At 43.5% G+C, this 24,139-nt stretch overlaps 1 protein-coding gene across 6 annotated transcripts in view; it reads left to right on the top strand.

Annotated features, from left to right (window-relative positions):
* The window catches only part of mib2 (MIB E3 ubiquitin protein ligase 2), a 227,000-nt gene that overhangs the window by 4,799 nt on the left and 198,062 nt on the right, over positions 1-24,139 (top strand). For 3 of the 6 annotated variants that reach the window (XM_072245423.1, XM_072245417.1, XM_072245419.1), the window contains exon 2: positions 14,389-14,566. The gene's annotated coding sequence lies outside the window, so the exon portion shown is untranslated. Of the gene's footprint in view, positions 1-14,388; positions 14,567-18,178; positions 18,282-24,139 lie in introns of all 6 variants that reach the window. The other 3 variants (XM_072245420.1, XM_072245418.1, XM_072245422.1) reach the window with 2 other exon arrangements.

The raw sequence follows: 24,139 nt of genomic DNA, 5'->3' as shown, positions 1-24,139 counted from the left end.
ACCCTGGCACCTGGGAGGCAAACTACCATCTGAGTTTCTTTCCTGCGTCCACAGAATCACCTGTCTGACCCCCTAACTATAGAGTCCCCTATCACTACTGCTTTCCTCTTCCTTTTCCTACCCTTCTGAGCCATAGGGCCAGACTCTGTGCCAGAGGCACGGTCACTGTTGCTTCCCCCAGGTAGGCTATTCCCCCCCCCCACCAAACAGAACTCAAGCAAGAATACTTATTGTTAAGGGGTACAGCCACAGGGGTACTCTCTAGTACCTGACTGTTCCCCTTCCCCCTCCTGACTATGACCCACTTGTCTGTCTCCCGTGGCCTCGGTGTGACCACCTGCCTATAACTCCTTTCTATCACCTCCTCGCTCTCCCCGACCAGACGAAGGTCATCGAGGTGCATCTCCAGTAGCTAACTCGGTCCCTCAGGAGCTGCACCTTGACACACCTGGTGCAGATATGGCCGTCTGGGAGGCTGGGAGACTCCAGGACCTCCCACATCTGACACTGAGCACAGAAAACTGGCCTCACACTCATACTTCCTCCTTTCTGCAAATAACACCGGCCCAATCAGCTGTGCTGCCCAAATACATCAAGTGACCAATAGACGTACTAATCGCCATGTTTTTTGGAGTGTGGGAGAAAACCAGAGCATCTGGTCGTGGTCACGGGGAGAATGTACAAACTTTTTACAGATAGCGGTAGGAATTGAACCCAGGTCACTGTCAGGTGTTTCGCTAGACGCTACACTACCGCACTGCGCCAACCACGTTGGGTGATTGGCTCTGACTGTGTCTCTCCAACACACTGATGTTCTCTGCAAAAATAGACATATTCTAAACTAACACAAAATGCTGGATGAAATCAGCAGGTCAGGTAGCATCTATGGAACTGAATAAGTGGTCGCTGTTTCGGGCCGAGACTCTCCAGGACTGAACTGTTGAATATTCACACAATGAATATTAAAATCAGCTGATTTGTTTATGCCTATGCCCTCTTCCACCCTGGGCGGGGAATCTACCATGTCTATACCTCTTGTGATTTTATGTATGTTTGCCCTTCAGCATCTGCAGTATCTCTTGTGTTTATAATTAAAATTTGTTCAATTTCCTCTTACAGTTAATACTCTCTAATCCAAGCAGTGTCCTGCTGAACCTGTTCTGCACCCTCTCCAAAGCCGCCTCCTCTTTCCTGTAATGGGGAGCCAGAACTGCACACACAAATCCAAATATGGCTGAAGCAAAGTTTTATACAATCGCAACGTGACCTTCCAGTTTCTATACTCCGTGCAGGAGCTGATCTGTGCACCTTCTTTACCACTCTGTGCAGCCTCATTGCTGTTCTCTGCCCACGATCCCTCAGTACATCCGTGCCCTCAAGGATCTGAAGGAGGTGCAATATAGAACAATACCACACAGAAGCAGATCCTTTGGCCCACAATGTTGTGTAGAACCAAGTAAATCAATAATCAAATAGCCAACTAAACTAATCCCTCCTGCCTACACAATGTCCATAATCCCTCCATTTTCCTCACATTAAATATCGCTTAAATATCCCTAACATATCTGTCTCTGTCACCACCCAAGCATCCTCCACTCTCTGTGTTTAAAAAAAATAATAATTGCCCCTCACATCTTTAAAATTAACTCCTCTCACCTTTAATGCATGCCCCAGTCTTAGAAATTTCAACACTGTGACTGCAATGCTGTCTGTCTACTTCATCTATGCTTCTCATAATCGTACATCGCAAAGGGTCAGACCCTCCCCGACATCACAAAGGATCAGACCCCCCCCCGACATCGCAAAGGGTCAGACCCCTCCGCCGACATCGCAAAGGGTCAGACCTCCCCTGACATCGCAAAAGATCAGACGCCCCCCGACATCGAAAAGGGTCAGACCCCCCCCACCGGACATCGCAAAGGGTCAGACCCCCCCCCAATATCGCAAAGGGTCAGACCCCCCCCCGACATCGCAAAAGGTCAGACCCCTCCTGACATCGCAAAGGGTTGGACCCCCCCGACATCGCAAAGGGTCGGACCCCCCCCACACATTGCAAAGAGTCAGAGCCCCACCCCTCCGACAGTGCAAAATGTTTGCCCCTATTTATTCTTCCCTCTTCACCCTCTTCTGACCATCTTGTCTCATTTTTCAACTCTGCATTCAATGTTTACAGCTCCTGCTTTCCAAAGTTTAATGTAAATTTATTATCAAAGTGCTTGTATGTCACTGTATATAATCCTGGCATTTATTTTTGTGGGCATTCACTGTAAACACGAGAAACACAATAGAATCAATGAAAGACCACACCCAACAGGACAGACAGCAACCAATATATAAAAAACAACAAACTGCAAATACAAAAAGAAAGAAAATTATAAAAAATAAGAAATAAATATTGAGAACATTAGATGAAACGTCTTTGAAAGTGAGTCCATAGGGTGAGGGAACAGTTACTCTGGCTCTGTTCCACGTTCCACCTGTTCTTTTTCCATAGCTTGTGTGAACAAAGGAAATTCTTCTTCCTCACCTCCCCCATTGGCCAGATGACCACACATTCAGCTCATTCCCAAGGCAACTGTGGCTGTGCCCTTGGAGAGATCCCTTTCCCCTTCCACTCTCCCCCTGGATACGTACCGACACCACACTTCCTGTGGTCTGATCGTAGTCAGTGAGATGCTGTTAGCCACGTTTATTCAGACAATGCTGATTTAATTCTTGGTTGCATTCGAAATGCTTACAGCAGATTACCTAAGATGCAGTGAAGATATTTTCAGTGTGGAGATTGTTTGGTAAAACCTCCCCATGGTAACATTTGGTCATATTTCAGTGCCCACAGAAGTTTGTATCTGAACTTCTTTGGAAGGCAACCTTCTGTCTCTTCAGAATAATGGGCCTTCACAACTCGGGTTCAAGTTCATTGACACCTGACTGTATATAGGTACAACCAAATGAAACAACATTCCTCTGGACCATGATGCAGCCACAAAACATATATCTCACAGAGCACAGAAACCAAATTATTGCCACAAGTTAATAAAATATAATTCAAAGTGCATGTGAAGTATGTAGCACAGGTAAACAGTAAGCAGTTTGCTGTCCTAGTGACAAGACATCAGTGGTCGTGGTTCAATAACCTGATTTCCCCTTTTTTGCTTCATGGTTCCAAAAAATAACTTTCTCAGCTGTGGAAGTGGATAAAGATTTGTTCAAACTTCAGTGTACAGGAATAAAGCCATCAATCCGACCCCCCCAAACGTGTATGGGACAGGGACGCCGCCAGTCCCTCCCATCCTCCTGAACAGATGCCTTAATGATTGTCCAGTTACCTGACTGTGTTGAAAGAGCCCAGGGAACTGGAAGAGACCCGTGTTATTTATACAGTGACAACCACCTCCCCCTTCTAAAATGCTGACTGGTTCAGTTGCATATTTCTGTCATGGATTCGTAAGGAAGTACAGCACAGAAACAGGTCCTTCGGCCTATCTACTCCATGCTGAAACTATTTAAACTGCCTACTCCCATCAGCCCTCCACGTCCCTAACATTTAAACTTCTCTTAAACGTTGAAATTGAGCTTGCGCAGGCAGCTCATTTCACACTCTCATGACCTTCTGAGTGAAGAAGTTTCCCCTCTTTTTCCTCTTAAATTTCTCACCTTTCACCCCCAACCCATGACTTCTGGTTGTAGTCCCGCCCGACCTCAGTGGAAAAAGCCTGCTTGCATTTACCCTATCTATACCCTACATAATTTTGTATACCTCTATCAAATCTCCTCTCAATCTCCTACGTTCTAAGGAATATAATCCTAACCTATTCAATCACCCAGACTTGGCAACATCCTTGTAAATTTTCTCTGTTATCTTTCAAACTTATTTACCTCTTAGGCCTTACCAATATTTTATACAACTTCAACATAACATCCCATCTCCTGTACTCAATACATTGACTTATGAAGGCTAATATGCCAAAAGCTGGTACCACTTCCAACAAATTATGGACTTGTACTCCCAGATCCCTTTGTTTTACCACACTCCTCAGCGTTCTACTGTTCACTATGTAAGATCTATCTTGGTTAGTCGTACTGAAGCACAGAACGTCACACTTGTCTGCATTAAATTCCATCTGACATTTTTTCAGCCCATTTTTCCAGCTGATGTAGATCTGTAAGCCATGATAACCTTCATCTCTGTCCATTACACTCTCAATCTTGGAGTCACCCACAAATTTGCTGATCTAGTTAACATCACATTATCATTCAGATCTTTGATGTAGATGACAAACAACAAAGGACCCAGCAACGATTCCTGTGGCACAGCACTAGTCACAGGCCAATAGTCAGAGAGGCAACCCTCTACTACCACTCTCTGGCTTCTCCCACAATGTCGATGTCTAATTCAATTTACTACCTCACCTTGACTGCTGAGCAACTAAACCTTCCTGACCAGCCTCCCATGCAGAACGTTGTCAAATACCTTGCTTAAGTACATGTAGTAACATCCACCACCTTGCCTTCATCCACTCTCCTGGTAACTTGGGCATTTTGTTGTTGAAAAATTAAGCTCTTTCATCATCCCTGTGACTAAAGTAATGTTTTCAGGTTTGATAATTACATTCTGATAATGCAGGGCTGCTTTGACCTCTTTGGAGCAATGTCAAAGTAAATTTAATTTCAAAGTACGTATATGTCACCATTTTCTTGTGGGCATTTACAGGAAAATAAATGCAATAGAATTTATGATAAAGATGGACAAACAAGCAATCTTCAAAGAAGACAAATCGTGCGAAATACAAAATACTGAGAACATAAGTTGTAGAGTCCTTGAAAGCGAGTCTGTAGATTGTGGAATCTGTTTAGTGTTGAGGTGAATGAAGTCATCCATGCTGTTTCAGGAGCCTGACGGTTGAAGGGGAACTTCTTGAACCTGGTGGTGTGGGATCTAAGGTTTCTGCATCTCCTGCCCGATGGTAGTAGTGCAAGGAGTGCTTGGCCTAGATGCTGGATTGTGAAGGTCCTCGAATGGTGTTTCCATGCCAGGCTGTGATGCAACCAGTCAGGATAATGAGCGCGGAGCAGATGGGAATCAAGGATGTGATGTTAATGCAGGAACTGAAGCAAAAGTTGGAGTGAACTCACTCAACAGCAGAGCAGGGATGAGGCTTGGACTGTTTTTCTGTCCCTTCATTTCACCAGCGAAGCTGTGTGTTTATAAATTATGTGTACAGTGTTAATTAATTTACACACATCCAAAACTTTTCATGTAAATCATTACTTAACCTTTAAAAAACAGTTGAAAGATTGAAAACCATCCATGTGACTTGATTATAGTTCTTACTCCGTTTTCTGAAATTGAACCGTAGGATATGTTGATCAATTGGGAAGTCAGGAATAGGAAGGGAGCAGTTACTCTACTGGTGTTATTCTACCAGTTGAAGAGCAGAATGTATCAAAGTTCTGTTTGGTTGCTGAGGTCTCTTCATGGAGTCATCTTGGTACTAAGAGCTGTAACAGCCAATTTCTGCACAGCGCCTCCCACCATCAAAAGCAACTATTCCCGTGGTGTGGTTTGAAAAATGGGAGTTACCCAGAAGATCCAGTTTTTTGACGGTGAATCAGAGGATCCATTGCCAGCAGACAAGATCAAGCCCTTGTCCACATTTCAGAGTTGCTCTTGAGTGTTACCTTAGAATGCGGGTCTCTGGAGTGGATCTAGGACCAACGCTTGATCATGTAATCAGAGGACCAGTGCATCTTTAATCTCCTCCCTCAGCTCATGTATATGTAAACCTCAGATTCAGCCAGTGGCATTAGTCTAGGGAAGACAGTCCCTGGCCCTGCCAAACGTGTGGAACCTGAGGTGCAAAACCTCCTGTTTGTGTGGACGCTGCGTGATGTGTTCACCTGTTACAAATCAGTACCATGAAATAATAGAGAGTACACCATATGCAATTAAATGATCTAGCTCTTTAATTCTTAATTTGACTAAAGGTCATTGCTGTCTTGAGGAAAATTAAAGTGGATAAATCCCCGGGACCTGACAGGGTGTTCCCTCGGACCTTGAAGGAGACTAGTGTTGAAATTGCGGGGGCCCTGGCAGAAATATTTAAAATGTCGCTGTCTACAGGTGAGGTGCCGGAGGATTGGAGAGTGGCTCATGTTGTTCCGTTGTTTAAAAAAGGATCGAAAAGTAATCCGGGAAATTATAGGCCAGTAAGTTTAATGTCGGTAGTAGGTAAGTTATTGGAGGGAGTACTAAGAGACAGAATCTACAAGCATTTGGATAGACAGGGACTTATTAGGGAGAGTCAACATGGTTTTGTGTGTGGTAGGTCATGTTTGACCAATCTATCCAATTTTTCGAGGAGGTTACCAGGAAAGTGGATGAAGGGAAGGCAGTGGATATTGTCTACATGGATTTCAGTAAGGCCTTTGACAAGGTCCCGCATGGGAGGTTAGTTAGGAAAATTCAGTCACTAGGTATACATGGAGGGGTGGTAAATTGGATTAGGCTCAATGGAAGAAGCCAAAGAGAATTGCTTCTCCGAGTGGAGGCCTGTGACTAGTGGTGTGGCACAGGGATCAGTGCTGGGTCCATTGTTATTTGTCATCTATATCAATGATCTGGATGATAATGTGGTAAATTGGATCAGCAAATTTGCTGATGATACAAAGATTGGAGGTGTAGTAGACAGTGAGGAAGGTTTTCAGAGCCTGCAGAGGGACTTGGACCAGCTGGAAAAATGGGCTGAAAAATGGCAGATGGAGTTTAATACAGACAAGTGTGAGGTATTGCACGTTGGAAGGACAAACCAAGGTAGAACATACAGGGTTAATGGTAAGGCACTGAGGAGTGCAGTGGAACAGAGGGATCTGGGAATACAGATACAAAATTCCCTAAAAGTGGTGTCACAGGTAGATAGGGTCGTAAAGAGAGCTTTTGGTACATTGGGCTTTATTAATCAAATTATTGAGTATAAGAGCTGGAATGTTATGATGAGGTTGTATAAGGCATTGGTGAGGCCGAATCTGGAGTATTGTGTTCAGTTTTGGTCACCAAATTACAGGAAGGATATAAATAATGTTGAAAGAGTGCAGAGAAGGTTTACAAGGATGTTGCCGGGACTTGAGAAACTCCGTTACAGAGAAAGGTTGAATAGGTTAGAACTTTACTCCCTGGAGTGTAGAAGAATGAGGGGAGATTTGATAGAGGTATATAAAATTATGATGGGTATATATAGAGTGAATGCAAGTAGGCTTTTTCCACGAGGCAAGGGGAGAAAAAAATCAGAGGACATGGGTTAAGGGTGAGGGAGGAAAGTTTAAAGGGAACATTAGGGGGGGCTTCTTCACACAGAGAGTGGTTTGAGTATGGAATGAGCTGCCAGACGAGGTGGTAAATGCGGGTTCTTTTTTAACATTTAGGAATAAATTGGACAGATACATGGATGGGAGGTATATGGAGGGATATGGTCCGTGTGCACGTCAGTGGGACTAGGCAGAAAATGGTTCGGCACAGCCAAGTAGGGCCAAAAGGCCTGTTTCTGTGCTGTAGTTTCTATGGTTCTATGGTTCTATAGGCCCCCTTGTAGCAGCAGAGATACCGAGGAGCAGATTGGGAGGCAGATTTTGGAAAGGTGCAAAAATAACAGGGTTGTTATCATGGGTGACTTTAACTTCCCTGATATTGATTGGCAGCTGATTAGTTCCAATGGTTTAGAAGGGGCAGAGTTTGTTAAGTGTGTCCAGGACGGATTCCTGTCGCAGTATGTTGACAGGCCGACTAGGGGGAATGCCATACTACATCTAGTATTAGGTAACGAACCGGGTCAGGTCACAGATCTCTCAGTGGGTGTGCATCTGGGGGACAGTGAGCACCACTCCATGGCCTTTAGCATTATCATGGGAAAGGATAGAATCAGAGAGGACAGGAAAATTTTTAATTGGGGAAGGGCAAATTATGAGGCTATAAGGCTAGAACTTGCAGGTGTGAATTGGGATGATGTTTTTGCAGGAAAGTGTACTATGGATATGTGGTCGAAGTTTAGAGATCTCTTGCAGGATGTTAGTGATAAATTTGTCCTGGTGAGGAACATAAAGAATGGTAGGGTGAAGGAACCATGGGTGACAAGTGAGGTGGAAAATCTAGTCAGGTGGAAGAAGGCAGCATACATGAGGTTTAGGAAGCAAGGATCAGATGGGTCTATTGAGGAATATAGGGAAGCAAGAAAGGAGCTTAAGAAGGGGCTGAGAAGAGCAAGAAGGGGGCATGAGAAGGCCTTGGTGAGTAGAGTAAAGGAAAACCCCAAGGCATTCTTCAATTATGTGAAGAAAGAAAGGATGACTGGAGTGAAGGTAGGACCGATTAGAGATAAAGGTGGGAAGATGTGCCTGGAGGCTGTGGAAGTGAGCGAGGTCCTCAAAGAATACTTCTCTTTGGTATTCACCAATGAGAGGGAACTTGATGACAGTGAGGACAATATGAGTGAGGTTGATGTTCTGGAGCATGTTGATATTAAGGGAGAGGAGGTATTGGAGTTGTTAAAATACATTAGGACGGATAAGTCCCAGGGGCCTGACGGAATATTTCCCAGGCTGCTCCACGAGGCGAGGGAAGAGATTGCTCAGCCTCTGGCTAGGATCTTTATGTCCTTGTTGTCCATGGGAATGGTACCAGAGGATTGGAGGGAGGCGAATGTTGTCCCCTTGTTCAAAAAAGGTAGTAGGGATAGTCCGAGTAATTATAGACCAGTGAGCCTTACGTCTGTGGTGAGAAAGCTGTTAGAAAAGATTCTTAGAGATAGGATCTATGAGCATTTAGAGAATCATGGTCTAATCAAGGACAGTCAGCATGGCTTTGTGAAGGGCAGATCGTGTCTAACAAGCCTGATAGAGTTCTTTGAGGAGGTGACCAGGCATATAGATGAGGGTAGTGCAGTGGATGTGACCTACATGGATTTTAGTGACAAGATTCCACATGGTAGGCTTATTCAGAAAGTCAGAAGGCATGGGATCCAGGGAAGTTTGGCCAGGTGGATTCAGAATTGGCTTGCCTGCAGAGAGCAGAGGGTGGTGGTGGAGGGAGTACGTTCAGATTGGAGGATTGTGACTAGTGGTGTCCCACAAGGATCGGTTCTGGGACCTCTACTTTTCATGATTTTTATTAACGACCTGGATGTGGGGGTAGAAGGGTGGGTTGGCAAGTTTTCAGATGACACAAAGGTTGGTGGTGTTGTGGATAGTGTAGAGGATTGTCGAAGATTGCAGAGAGACATTGATAGAATGCAGAAGTGGGCTGAGAAGTGGCAGATGGAGTTCAACCCGGAGAAGTGTGAGGTGGTACACTTTGGAAGGGCAAACTCTCAGGCAGACTACAGAGTAAATGGCAGGATACTTAGTAGTGTGGAGGAGCAGAGGGATCTGGAGGTACATGTTCACAGATCCCTGAAAGTTGCCTCACAGTTAGGTAGGGAAGTTAAGAAAGCTTATGGGGTGTTAGCTTTCATAAGTCGAGGGATAGAGTGTAAGAGTCACAAGATAATGATACAGCTTTATAAAACTCTGGTTAGGCCACACTTGGAGTACTGTGTCCAGTTCTGGTCACCTCACTATAGGAAGGATGTGGAAGCATTGGAAAGGGTACAGAGGAGATTTACCAGGATGCTGCCTGGATTAGAGAGTATGCATTATGATCAGAGATTAAGGGAGCTAGGGCTTTACTCTTTGGAGAGAAGGAGGATGAGAGGAGATATGATAGAGGTGTACAAGATATTAAGAGGAATAGATAGAGTGGATAGCCAGCACCTCTTTCCCAGGGCACCACTGCTCAATACAAGAGGACATGGCTTTGAGGTAAGGGGTGGGATGTTCAAGGGGGATATTAGAGGAAGGCTTTTTACTCAGAGAGTGGTTGGTGCGTGGAATGCACTGACTGAGTCAGTGGTGGAGGCAGATACACTAGTGAAGTTTAAGAGACTACTGGACAGGTATATGGAGGAATTTAAGGTGGGGGGGGTTATATGGGAGGCAGGGTTTGAGGGTCGGCACAACATTGTGGGCCAAAGGGCCTGTACTGTGCTGTACTATTCTATGTTCTATCTTGCACACCCAAGGAAGATGTGCCTGGATTGTCTGCATCCATCCAGGAGAGCAGAACCTTGTGGTCTTGAGCATTCCCAGGGAGTGCTGGCTAGATTGTTGTGCTCTGGGTCTCAGCTATGAGCCGTGAACTGACAACCTCCTGACCCAAAGCTGGCAAAGCCAGAGTGAAGGTGCTTGCCACTTAGAATTTTCATATAAAATATGAATCAGGTATGGAAGTAGATAATTCCAGTTCCTCAAGCATGCTCCATCATTTAAAAAGATCAGCTATGCACTCCATTGTCCACATAGTAACCTTGCTCAGGACGGATCTGTCTATGTCTGCCCTGAAGTTTAAAGACTTTGCTCTCAATGGCTAAGTCCTCCTTTGTGGGAGAAGCCAGAGAGTGGTAGTAGATGATTGCCTCTCTGACTGGCCGAAGAGCCTGTTTCTGTGCTGTATTTGTCTCTGACTCTACTCTATGCTATGAAAGAATATGAATTCAAAATTTGACTCCAGAAATATCTTAGTGTCGTCATCAAGTTTGGTAACCATGCCAACCTGTTACCTCCCACGCCATGAGCTTTTATATTTGACAAAAAACTTTTGATGTGGCACATCATTGAATTCCTTTTGAAAATCTGCTGGTTCCCCTTTATCTACATCTCAGGTCAGACATCCTTAGAGTTACACAGCATGGTACAGTCGCTTTGACTCATCTCATCCCGGCCAACCAAATTGCTTATTTGCCTGGGTTTGGTCCAACCCTCTAAACTGTTCTGATGTATGTACCTGTTCAAGAGTCTTTTAAATGTTGGAATTATTGGTGTAAGTTATGCATAATTTATGCTAAGTTATGCTTGTCCTTGTTTTTATACTGTGCTGCTGCATAAAGCAAATTTTTAATGGCATTTGTACACTGTATATATCCCCGTGACAGCAATCAGCTTGAACTTTCCTGCCTCTACCACTTCTAACTGCTCATTCCATACACACCGACCTCTGAGTGGAAAAAGTTACCTCTCAGGTCCTCCTTTAAATATTTCCCCTCCCAACTTAAACCCGTGTCCTCTAGTTTTGGTCTCCCTTCGCCAGGGAAGAAACTGTGACTTCAAAGAGCTTCAGGACATTGATCAACATAACTTCTCTTTCATAAAACCAAATTGACTTTGCCTGATTGCCTTATTTTTTTTTCAAATTCCATAACTTACCTTGGAACTACTAATATTTTTCTGTGACTGATCTTTAAATAATTGGCTCTATGTTTCCAACGCTCTTCAATAAATTAGGTAGTTATAGTTCCCTTCATCCAGTCTAATCAAGTCTTCTTTGGATTTGGGGAATTTTGGAAAATTAGAATTAATTCACCAGCTATATCACAGACTACTTTTTTTGAAAGCCACGGTGGTCCATCAGAATCCTGGGACATCAGCAGGCAGATCCAACAATTTTTCTCAGTACTACTATCCTGGGGATTGTGATTTTCGTAAGCTCCCCCCCCCCGTCCAATACCGGATTTATAGCAGCTTCTGGCGTACTGGCTGTGTCTGTATTCTACGGCCCATGTCTTTTAGATTAGATTAGACTCAACTTGATTGTCATTGTGCTGAGTACAGATACAAAGCCAATGAAATGCAGTTAGCATCTAACCAGAAATGCAAAGAATAGTGTTATTTACAAAATAACTGCGAATAAAAAGTAAGTGCTACAGCACACAGATATAAAAGTACTGAGACAGTACAATATGGATGCAATACTGCTTAGAACTGTGATGTGAGGTTCAGCAGGGTCACAGCCTCAGGGAAGAAGCTCTTCCTGTGCCTGCTGCTGCAGGAGCGGAGGCTCCTGTAGCACCTACCGGATGGGAGGAGAGCAAAAAGTCCATGGTTAGGGTGAGATGCATCTTTGATAATGCTTTTCACGCTGCATTGCATGTTTAACTCTTCTGCCATTTTCTTGTTTCCACACCTGCTGTCTATAGGAACATTTTTTAAAAACTCCAGATGCTGGAGGTTCAAGTAAAGTCTTAAGATAGAAACAGAAGTTTTCTAAAATAGAAAATGCTGGAGATCCTGGTTAGATTATATCCGTAGTTAGAAAAATAGAGATGTTTCCCCACAGATATGAAGGAGGCAATAGAAGTTCGTAAAGGTTCAGGGAGGGTGAGGGTGAGGGAGAGGGATCTGGTCAATGGAAACAGTTTGAGAGCGTGAACACAGGGAAAAGAATGTAGGTATTATAGAGTGTAGTGCAGAACATCATGCCCAGGGGAGTATCCTTCAGGTAATTAACCTTCTCTTCCCCACTCTGGCCTCTTAACCTCTCCTGTTTTATTCTGGCGTCGTCCCCCTTCCTTTCCAATCCTGATAAAGGGTCTCGGCCCAAAACATTGACTGTACATTCATTTCCATAGATACTGCCTGACCTGCTGAGTTCCTCCAGCATTTTGTGTGTGTTGCTCTGGTAATTAACAATCTGTGGTGCCTTAAAAGAAGTGGCCCATGAGTTAGTTGCTGAATTGGTTTTAATTTTCCAATATTCTTGATGTCTAGTGAAGGCTGTATTAGATTGGAAGGAGACAAACTTAACTAATTTATTAAAAAGGGAGGGAAACAGGGTAGAAAACTACAGCCAATTAGCTTAATATTATCCACAGAAAATATTAGCACTTACAAGGTATATTATAGCAGGGAAAATGAGGGGAAAACAATTACACTGAGCCAATGCCACATAGATAACTGAGAAATCACATTACCTGAAGTTGTGGAATTCAGCCTCCTCTGAACTTTTCCCCTCTCATCTTAAAACTGCACCCTGTAGTACCTGACACGATCATCCTTTCAGATGGTGAGGAAGACCTAAAGAAAGTTTTTAACTTGATTCATCACATGTACTTCAAAACATACAGTGAAATGTGTGGTTTGTGTCAAGTTCAAGTTTATAGTCATTCAACCATGCAGCTAAAGGAACCAATGTTTCTCAGGGACCAAGATGCAAAACACAGTACATATATCCCATACAGTGCATAAAATAATATTAGCACATAAAGAAAAACTATTCTGTAGATATACAAGTTGTACAATGACCAACAAAGTCCGAGGATAAGCTAGGGCTAGCTAACCGCTACTCTATCGTGCTTTATTAATGAGTCAAGGAGTACTTGCCTCATTAGTCAGAGCATAGCAAATAAGAACAGAGAGTATCTGGTCCATTTCATAAAACTTTGGTTCAGCCACTCTTGGAGAACAGTGCATAGCTCTTGTTGCTACTCCATGGGAAGGAGATGATTGGTTGCCACTCCATGGGAAGGAGATGACTGGTTACCACACCACGAGGAGGAGATGATTGCTTGCCACAGCATGGGAAGGAGATGATTGGTTGCCACACCATGAGGAGGAGATGATTGGTTGCCACACCATGGGGGGGGCGGGGAGATGATTGGTTGCCACACCATGGGGGGGAGATGATTGGTTGCCACACCATGAGGAAGAGATGATTGGTTGCCACACCACGGGAAGAAGATGAAGACTGTGCACAGTTCTAGTTACCACCATTTGAAGGAGATGATAGCACCAGATGTTGCCTGGGATGGAGTGTTTCATTGTTGAGGAGAGATCAGATAGGATGGGTTTATTTTCCCCGCAGCAGAGGAAACTGAGAGGATCCCAATTGAAATGTACAACATTATGAGGGGTATAGATTGAGTAGATAGTAATAAACTTTTCCCTTGGACAGAGGTGTCTGAAATGAGGGTACAGGTTTAGGGTTGGGAGTAAGAGTTTTAGAGGATATCTGAGGAAGAACCTTTCCACCCCGAGGGTTGTTGGAGTTTGGAATGTCTAAGACAGTGCTGGGGACAGCAGTTAACAAGAGTGTAGACAAGCACTTGAATCACCAAAGCAGAGAAGACTTCTGATCAAGTGCTGGTAGGTGGGTTCAGTGTAAATCAGTGGTTTCTAACTTGGGGTCCAAAGACCCCTCAGTTAGTGCTAGGGGTCCATGGCATAAACAAGGTTGGGAACTGGTGGTCAGGATGGATATGATGACATTGGGTGCTGTTTCTCTTCTCGAAGACCCTATGCTCACAAACGTAGGGCATATTTGAAGGGCTAGATAGCTGAATCCTGCCATTTCCATTGTTTCTATAGATCTGCTTTCATATCTGACAGAACGATAAGGTTATAGCGGGAAGGGCAGCATATTCGTAAGTTACTGTTGCGTTAACTGTGTGAGACCTCTGTTGGTTAATTAATTGTGGTGAGAATTTGACTGACTGTAGTACTTGTTGCTTGATGAATTCTTTTCATTTGCAGGTGATATTGAGTAGAATCAGTAATTCCACTGGGTGCTTCTTGCTGACTGCTGAAGAACGGAATCCAGTTTGCTGTTGAACACTATACCTGTGTTTAATTGCTGCAGGCATCTTTTGTGTAACCCGCTGGAATAATGGATGTTCTTCCCGTTTGTTACCTCTTCACTGAACAGTACATGGTGAGTGTATTTATGTGTCAATAGCAAGTTCCTATAGGTTTGCATGCCGGTGTGCTAGACTAGAAAATTACATGTTTTATCATAATTGTGATTTGTTATTGAAAACGCTTGTTGTCAAAGTCATACATTGCTAAATTAAATTGGGTCTGAAACTTTCCATATATGCAGAAACAATGAAGACTAGTGTCACACACAAAGTGCTGGAGGAACTCAGCAGGTCAGGCAGCATCCAGAGAGAGGAATAAACAGTCAATGTTTTGGGCCTAGATCCTTCATCAGGACTGAAAAGGAAGGGAAGGAGGCAGATGCCAGAATAATAAGGTGGGGAGAGGGCATGTACAAGCTGGCAGGTGATAAAGGGACCAAGTGAGGGGGAATCAGAATCGGGTTTAATATCACTGGTGTATGTGGTGAAATTTATTGTTTTGTGGCAGCAGTATGTTCTAATGCATAATTACAGTATAAAAACTATAAATTACAATAAGTATATATAAAAAAGAAAATTCAATTAATAAGTATTCTAAAAAGAGGGGGAAATACTGAGGTAGTGTTCTTGGATTCATTGTCCATTCAGATATCCGATGGCAGAGGGGAAGAGGCTGAACCTGAAATGTTGAGTGTAGCTTCAGGCTCCTGTACCTCCTCCCTGATGGTAGCAATGAGAAGAAGGCATGTCCACGGTGATGGGGGTCATTCATGATGAATGCAGCCTTTTTGAGGCTGGGAGACTAGTGCCTATGATGGAGCTGGCAGAGTTTACAACTTTCTGCAGATTTTTCCAATCTGTGATAGCCCCTCCATACCAGATAGTGATGCAGCCAGTCAGAATGCTTTCCATGGTGCGTCTTTAGAAATTTGCGAGTGTCTTTGGTGACATACCAAGGCTCCTCATCCTCCCAGTGAAATATAGCCACTGTTGTGCTTTCTTTTAATTGCATCAATATATTCAGCTCAGGATAGATCCTCAGAGATGTTGATACGCAATTACTTGAAACTGCTCACCTTTTCTATTGCTGATCTGTGGATGAGGACTGGTGTGTGTCCCCTTGACTTCCCCTTCCTGAAGCAATGAGAGATTGAAGATGTCCTTGAACACTCTCGCCAGCTGGTTGGCACAGGTTTTCAGTGCTCTACCAGGTACACCATCAGGGCCTGCTGCTTTGCGAGGGTTCACCCTCTTGAGACACGTTCTGATGTCAGCCTCTGAGACAGAGATCAGAGGGTCACCAGATGCTTCAGGGATTTGCAGAAGTGTAGTTTTATCCTCCCTTTCAAAGCGTGCATAAAAGGCATTGAGTTCATCTGAGAGTGAAGCATCACAGACATTCATGATGTTAGGTTTCGCTTTGTAAGAAGTAATGGCCTGCAAAACCTGCCAGAACTGACGTGCATCTAATTCAATCTGTAAGCTGAATCAAAATTGATTTTTCACTCTTTAAATTGCCTTCCATAGGTTGTAACTGGATTTTTTGAATAGTTTGTATCACTGTTCTTGAATGCCTTCGATCTAGCCCCCAGCAGACTATGAATCTGGCATTCATCCATGGCTTTTAGTTTTGGCCTGTCTGATATGTTCTCAAAGGCACACACTCGTCCACGTAGGTCTTGATGAAGTTGGTGACAACTGTGGCGTATTCATTCAGACTCGAAGATGAATCCCTGGTTATTGTCCAGTCTACTAACTCAAAGCAGTCCTCCAAGTTCTTCTCTGCTTCCCTTGACCATAGCTTCACCAAGAGGGATGCATCATACTTGACCATACCTTCTTGGTCCTCACCAAGAGGGATCAATAGTACTTGATCATACCTTCTTATCCTTATCAAGAGGGATGAATCGTACTTGACCATACCTTCTTATCCTCATCAAGAGGGATCAATAGTACTTGACTGTACCTTCTTGGTCCTCACCAAGAGGGATGAATTGTACTTGATTCTGTAGTAAGATCCTGAAGATGTTAGAAATCTTCATTTTTTTTGAATCTTAAAATTTATTTTTATTTATTAAATAAACACATTTATTAAATTTGTAGTCACTATTTGTTGACTCTTTAAATATACAACTTTTTGTATTTTCTATTTGTTGTATATTTTTAACTAGTCTCCTGGTAAATTGCCTTTTCTGACCTTGAAGTGGCCACGTTATCAGTTAGAGTATTCAGCAGCCCACATGTGGCTTTCTCTCATCTATTTTTGGATCTTTGCAGTGCAATGTCTGCCACATGGAGACAGCAGGATAATGTGACATTGCTGATTGCGTTGCATAATACTTTATCAAGGCTGAAGTTTTATGGTACCGGAATACTTTCATGTGACCTTCTTATGACAATTGGAGCATGATTAATTCTTTGTGCTTTTTTAGGGGGTTGAATTCTGTTTTGTGGATTTTTGGAAGTGAGGCCTCTGTGATGTTTAACGTTCTCTTGCATTGAAGTCCAGATTACAGAGTGGCAGCTGTGCTTTGGGCATTGCTGGAGGAAATGGTGATGAGTAGCTGATTTTATTGATATTAATATGCAGCAAGGTGAGGGTGAAGTGTGGTGTGTCAGTGAGGCAGGGGTGTGTGGGAATTCTGGAAAGCAAGTTTTATTGAAGAATTGAAGTGGTGTTATGGTGTGAAAGTGCTTTTGTATGTAGGGGACCAAGAACTGAAGAAAGTGGTGGTGCCAAGTTAGGGGAACAGTGGATGGGAAAGTGCAGGAAAATTGTTTGCTGTCATGGTAACTGCGTTTTATTTAGTTAAACCTTGATTGTACTTTTTTCCCGGAACATCAGGAGCTGTGGGATGACCTGTTAGTTTACGAGAGGCGTAGATAGTCAGAATCTTTTTTTCCAAGGGCATTAATGTAAAAATGCCACAGGACATAGGATTAAAATGGTGGGTGGTGGAAAAAAGCTTGATGAAGATTCAAGACTGCATATGCTGGAATATGGAGTAACAAATTCAGCAGGTTGAGCAATTACTGTGGAGGGATATGGCAGCTTGATGTTTTAGGTCAAGACCCTTCTTGAGGACTGCAGGATGGGGAGAGAACCAGTATAGAGAGGTGAGGGGGAAGGGGAGGGGCAAGAACTGGCAGGTGATAGGTGGATCCAGGGAGGAGAGAGAGGTGATAGGTGGATCCAGGGAGGAGAGAGAGGTGATAGGTGGATCCAGGGAGGAGAGAGAGGTGATAGACAGATTCCTGAGTTTGCGAGATCAGAGATGTTCATAATGTTGACAAGCCACCTCATGTTGGGAATAGTGAGCACAGTCTGTGAACTACATGGATTGATTGGAATGTTGTCCAACTCCAAGATAGGATTGTATTTCTTTCATTCTGAAATGTTGATTTTTCTGTACATTGTTATTTCAATTCCACATTAGTGGTTTGGGGGAAACTTTAACGTATCTTTGAGAATTTTGTGGGTGTGTCAATGTGTAAATATTGTAAAGTGTGGCTGGAGTGGTTTTGGTTTTGCACAGTTGGGTTGGGGAACATAAAAGATGCCAAATGTGAAAAGGATTAAACAAAGACTGAGAAAAGTGAAACACCTGGTTTGGCAAGAATCCAGGTATGTATATGTGGTTAATCATGTCAGACAATTAAAACCACGATATGCTGCAAATGCTCAGCAGGACAGGTGGCAGCTGCGGCAAGAGAAATCCAGTTAGCCTTTCAGGATGGCGTTTCTTCATTGACTTGAAACTTTATTGACCTGCTTTTCTCTCCTACTCGGTGAGTATTTCCAGCATTTTGTCTTTAATGCTTTTCCAATCATACAAAATAATATTTGATCCTAAAATAATTTAAAGTAGGATATTGTTTCTCAGTACAATATCGCTTACAGAAAGGAGCACAAATACATTTTCAATGTTAACTGTTCCCTGGGTCTCCTCTCCCTAACTGTTCCCATCTGCAACCCCAGCTCCTTCATTTGGTTCTGTGCTCCACCTTCTTCTCGTATCTGATTCCTCCAACTTTCAGCCCTTTATTCTCTCCACCCAGCACTCCCCAGTCTCTGTCACTAATCCCACTCTCCCCTATAAACCTGGATCCACCCATCACCTCCCAGTCTCTGTCTCTATTCCCACTCTCCCCTCCACACCTGGATCCACCCATCACCTCCCAGTCTCTGTCTCTATTCCCACTTTCTCCTATAAACCTGGATCCAACCATCACCTCCCAGCCTCTGTCACTATTCCCATTCTCCCCTCCACACCTGGATCCAGGTTAACCTGCCAGAGGTGGTAACCCCTTCCTCTTCACCTTCTTGTACTGGCTTTCTCCCCAATTTCAGTCTGTGGGGCCTGGCATCCATGTTAGTGCAATGGTTAGTGCGACACTATTGCAGCTCAGGGCACCGGAGTTCAGAGTTTAGTTCTGCTCCATCTGTAAGGAGTTTGTGTGTTCTCTCTGTGACTGTGTGGATTTTCTCTGGGTGCTCCTGTTTCCTCCCCCAGTCCAAAGATGTACTGGGTAGTAGATAGGCTAGGGTTAAATGGGTGGGTTGCTGGGTGGTGTGGCTCGTTGGACTGGAAGGGCCTCTTCCCTGTTGTATCTCTAAATAAATAAACAGACCTAAAAGACCTCCATAACTATTGTTTCTCCGGTATTTTGTTATTTGCTGCAGATTCCAGCATCCACAGTCCTCTGTGTCTCCATTATATTTGTCTAAATGAAAGTAAAGTGTGTTCATTCATCCCAAGGTTAAGTAGTGCCTTGAACAGAAAGAAAGCTCTCCGTGCAAGTATGGTTCCATTTTTCTTCCAGCTAAATTGGTAATTGCTGTAAGAGCTTGGTACCACTTTCCTCGATGGTTAAATATTTAGTTAGTTTAACAATTTCATCTCAAAGTTTGTGAAGGAATGAGGGAAGAAATTTCAGCTGGAAGAATGGATGTATGGAAATTGTTTATTTGGATTTTTGGAAGACTTTTGACAATATGCCATCCATGAGGCTGCTTAACAAGATAAAAGCCTATGATATTACGGAAAGATACCAGCATGGATTGAAGATTGGCTGTTTGGCAAGTGGCCTTTTCTGGTTGGTTGCTGGTGACTTGTGGTGTTCAGCAGGGGTTGGTGTTGAAAACACTTATTTTCCTATTATATAAATGATTTGGATTACAGAATTGTTAGCTTTAATGCCAAGTTTACAGATAATACCAACATAGGTGCAGGGGCAGGTAGTGTTGAGACGGCAGGGACGCCACACGGACAGATTGGAAGAATGGACAAAGATGTGGCAGATGGAATACAGTGAAGGAAAATGAATGGTCATGCACCTTGGTAGAAGGAATGAAGGCACAGACTATTTTCTAAACGGGGATAAATTCAAAAATTAGAGGTGCAAAGGGACTTTGGAGTCCTTGTACAGGATTTCCTGCAGGTTATCTTGCAGGTTGAGTCAGTAGTAAAGAAGACAATTTCAATGTTAGCATTCATTTCAAGAGGATTAAAATATAAAAGCAAGGATGTAATGTTGAGGCAATACATGCAAAGGAAGGAGCATTCCTTCCTCCACCATCAACACTGCCATCACCCATGTCTCTTTCATTTTCATCCTCACCTCATCCTCCCGCGGCCACACCAGGGGTAAAGTTCCTCTTGTCCTCACCTACCACCTAGCATCTGTGTCTAGCACATAATTCTTCATAACTTCTGCCCTTTCCAGCAGGATCCCACCACCAAGTACAACTTTCCCTCCTCCCCTCCTTCTGCTTTACACAATTCCCTTGTCCACTCATCCCTCCCATTAGTCTCTCGCCTGGCACTATACTTACAAGCGGAACAAATGTCATACTTGCCCTTATACCTCCTCCCTCACTACCATTTGAGGTTACACTTCACCTGCAAGTCTGTTGGAGTCATCTACTGTATCCAGTGCTCCTGGTGTGGTCTTCTGTACATAGTGAGACCCGTAGATTGGGAGACCTGCTTTGCCAAGCACCTGTGCTCCGTCTCTCAGAAAAAGCAGGATTGCTGGTACCCACCCATTTTAATTCCAATTCCACTTCCCATTCCGACGTGTCAGTCCATGACCTCCTCTAATGCCGAGGCTTTATGGGGCATGAGACCTCACTCAGGTTGGAGGAGCAACACCTTGTAATCCATCTGGGTAGCTTCCAACCTGATGGCATGAACATTGATTTCTCGAACTTCCAATAATTGCCCCACCCTTTCTCCTTCTCCATTCCCCATTCCTGTTTCCCTCTCTTTCCTAACTCCTTAGCCACCCATCACCTCCCTCTGGTGCTCCTCCCTCTTCCAGTTGTTCCATGGTCTCCTGTCCTCTCCTATCAGATTCCCTCTCCTCCAATCCTTTATCTCTTTCACCAATCAACTTCCCAGCTCTTTACTTCACTCCCCTTCCCCCCTCCTGGTTTCACCTATCATCTACCACTTTGTACTACTTCCTCCCCTCCCCTCACCCTACCTTCTTACTCTGACCACCTTCTCATCCTTTTTTCCAGTCCTGAAGAAGGGTCTGGGCCCGAAACGTTGACAGTTTACTCTTGTCCATAGATGCTGCCTGACCTGCTGGGTTCCTCCAGCATTTTGTGTGTGTTGCACTGGATTTCTAGCATCTGCAGATTTTCTCATGTATGTAATGCTGAGGTTTTTTGGGACATTGGTCAGACCTCACCTGGAGTATTGTGAGCACTTTTGGGCCCCTTATTTAAGAGAGCATGTGCTGGCATTGTGGAGAGTCCAGAGGCGGTTCATGAGAATGATTCGGAGAATTAAAGGGTTAACATATGGGGGAGTCTTTGACTTTCGTCTGCCTGTGCTCGTAGGAGTCTAGAACAATGAAAGGTGGGGGTGGGGAAATCTCATTGCAACTATTGATTATTGAAAGGCCTAGATGGAGTGGATGAGGAGAGAATGTTTCTATGCTGGGGAAGTCTAAGACCAGAGGGCACAGCCTCAGAATAGAGGGAAGTCCATTTAGAACAGAGATGAAGAGGAATTTCTACAGCCAGAGTGTGATGAATTTGGGGAATTCATTGCCACAGACGATTTTGGGGGCCAAGTCATTGGTTATAGTTAAAGGTGAGGTTGATAGGTTCTTGATGAGTCAAGGTGTCAAGGCTACAGGGAGAAGACAGGAGAAATGAGTTGAGAAGGAAAATAAATCAGCCATGATTGAATAGTAGAGAGACTTGATGGGCCAAATGGCCTAAATCTGCTCCTTTGTCTTATGGGCTTATTGGGAGAAAAGTGAAAGTGGATGGAATTTGACTTAAAAAGCGAATAGGGTTTATGTTTGGAGTTGCTTTCACAGCCTGATCTGGTTGTCTGCAAAGGTCCATATAAAACTTTTGATTTATTTCCAGTAATATGCACCTGTCACGGATCTCTGCATCATTTTTTCTATCAACTTTCTATAGCCTGTGTTGTTAAAGTCTGCTGCCCCAATCCTAACAAACTGCAGAAAGGAATGATAGTCATGTTATAACCACATGTGTGGCATGGAGCTTTCACCACCGACATCCATTACACTTTGCATTAGACTCTATGCAGAGAACCATTACTCTGCATGGAACACATGGAGACCTGCTATGCTTGCAGAATCAAATGTCAAATGTTGCAGATAAAGAGGCTGTTCCTTCCAGCCTGTATTTTCTCAAAATCAAGATTGTCTAATATCATTTCTTGTGTATAAGTTTAAAGGAGAACACAATAATTGTTATTCTGGATCTGATGCAGCACTAAAGAAGCCACAGTAAGATAAAGAATACAATAATACTAATAAATATAAATACATAAAATAGCTTTCATATGTAGATGGATATAAATGTTCCAATGTGTTCAAACGTAGCAGGGACACAAATAGCAAGTAACTAAATATTAACTAGCACAACATCTATTGTTGGAAAGTTGTTAGAATCAATTACTAGGAGAGTAAGAGCAACACATTTGGAAGGTCTTAATCTAATCAGATTGAGTCAGGATGGCTTCATGAAGGAGGAGCTCTGTCTGACATTCACAAGTATTAGAGCTATGGAGTCGTAGAAAAGTGCAGCACAGAAACAGACCCTTTTGGCCCATCTAATCTGTGCCAAACTATTTAAACTGCCTACTTTCATCAACCTGCAGCCAGACCATAGCCCTCCATGTACCTATCAAAGTAGCTCATTCCACAATCATTCCACAAAGCTAGCAGCTCATTCCACGACCCTGAGTGAAGTAGTTTCCCCTCGTGTTCCCTTCAACTTTTCACCTCACACCCTTAACCCATGACCTCTGGTTGTACTGTCACCCAACCTCAGTGGAAAAAGCCTGCTTGCATTTACCTCATCTATATCCCTCATAATTTTGTATACCTCTGTCAAATCTCCCGTCAGTATTCTGTGTTTCAAGGAATAAAGTCCTAACCTGTCCTTCACAATCAGTTCCATTACAAGGTAAGGACCCATGCTGTTGGAAGTGACCTGTTGGTATGGATAGAGTTTGGCAGCAAGAAGGGGTAAGAGGTTATTTGAAGTTGACATCCTATGGCCCGGGGAGTAGGTCAGCGGTCAGTTCAGCAGCAGCAACTGTTCATACTTCAAAGAAGGATTCAAAGCTTAGCTTTATTTATCATTTGTACATTGAAACATACAGTGAAAATGTGTTGTTTGCATCCAATGAAATCAGTGAGGATTGTGCTGGGAGCAAGTGTCACCACACTCCTGGCACCAACACCACATGCCCACCACTCGCTGACACTGAACCATGCACCTTTGCAATGTGGGAGGAATGCGGAATACCTGCGCCGTCACTGAAAGAGTGTACAGACTCCTTACAGACAGTGGTGCAATTGGACGCGAGTCGCTGGCACTGTAACTAACTGCTATGCTGCCAATTCTTCATCAGTAATTGAGGAAAAGTTCTGACGCTCTTTTGCTGAAAAGTTGAATCTGAAAATAAGTTTGAATGTGGCCTACAATTGATTAGTCTCCATATTGGCAGCATGTAATCTCTGAGTGAAAATGGATCACTGCCCCGTTCACAGTGCTGTTGCTTAGTGACAACATATGGGAACGCTGGCTGTTTATGGATAAGTGGGATTTAAGGTTTGCTGTGCATGTGGCACGGACTGTAACCTTGATGGCAATATGTACACTGCATGCTATCATCAGCTCTCAGCTGAGGGTGCAGTAGTTTGGGGTGCAGTGGATAAGAGACTGCGATGTTAATGGATCAGCATTTCTGAAAGCTGTCATTGGCCGTATTCGGTCTTTGTTCAGCAGTTCTATCATAAGATATAGGAGCAGAATTAGGCCATTTGGCCCAGTGAGGCTGCTCTGCAGGCATTGGTAGTATTTGGTTCTCATTCAGCATTTATATCATTGTCAGTATTTAATCCTCATTCAACATTTCTGAAAGCTCTCATTGGTGGGATTCGGGCCATGTTGACTATTTCTATCATTGGCGGTATTTGTGTCTCGTTCAGCATTTCTATCGTGGGTGGTATTTTGCCCTTATTCAGCTTTTCTGAAAGCTATCATGGCTATGGATATGAATTTGTGCTTAAAAACCTTTGTAATATTTGTAATTTTTAATGAAAATATTTCCTTTCTTTCATATCACACCTTATAAATACTCAAT

This window comes from Mobula birostris, chromosome 27, assembly GCF_030028105.1.
Source record: "Mobula birostris isolate sMobBir1 chromosome 27, sMobBir1.hap1, whole genome shotgun sequence".
Taxonomy (NCBI): Eukaryota; Metazoa; Chordata; class Chondrichthyes; order Myliobatiformes; family Myliobatidae; genus Mobula; species Mobula birostris.
The sequence above is the reverse complement of the archived record's forward strand: the minus strand, read 5'-3'. Positions and strand labels throughout refer to the sequence as shown.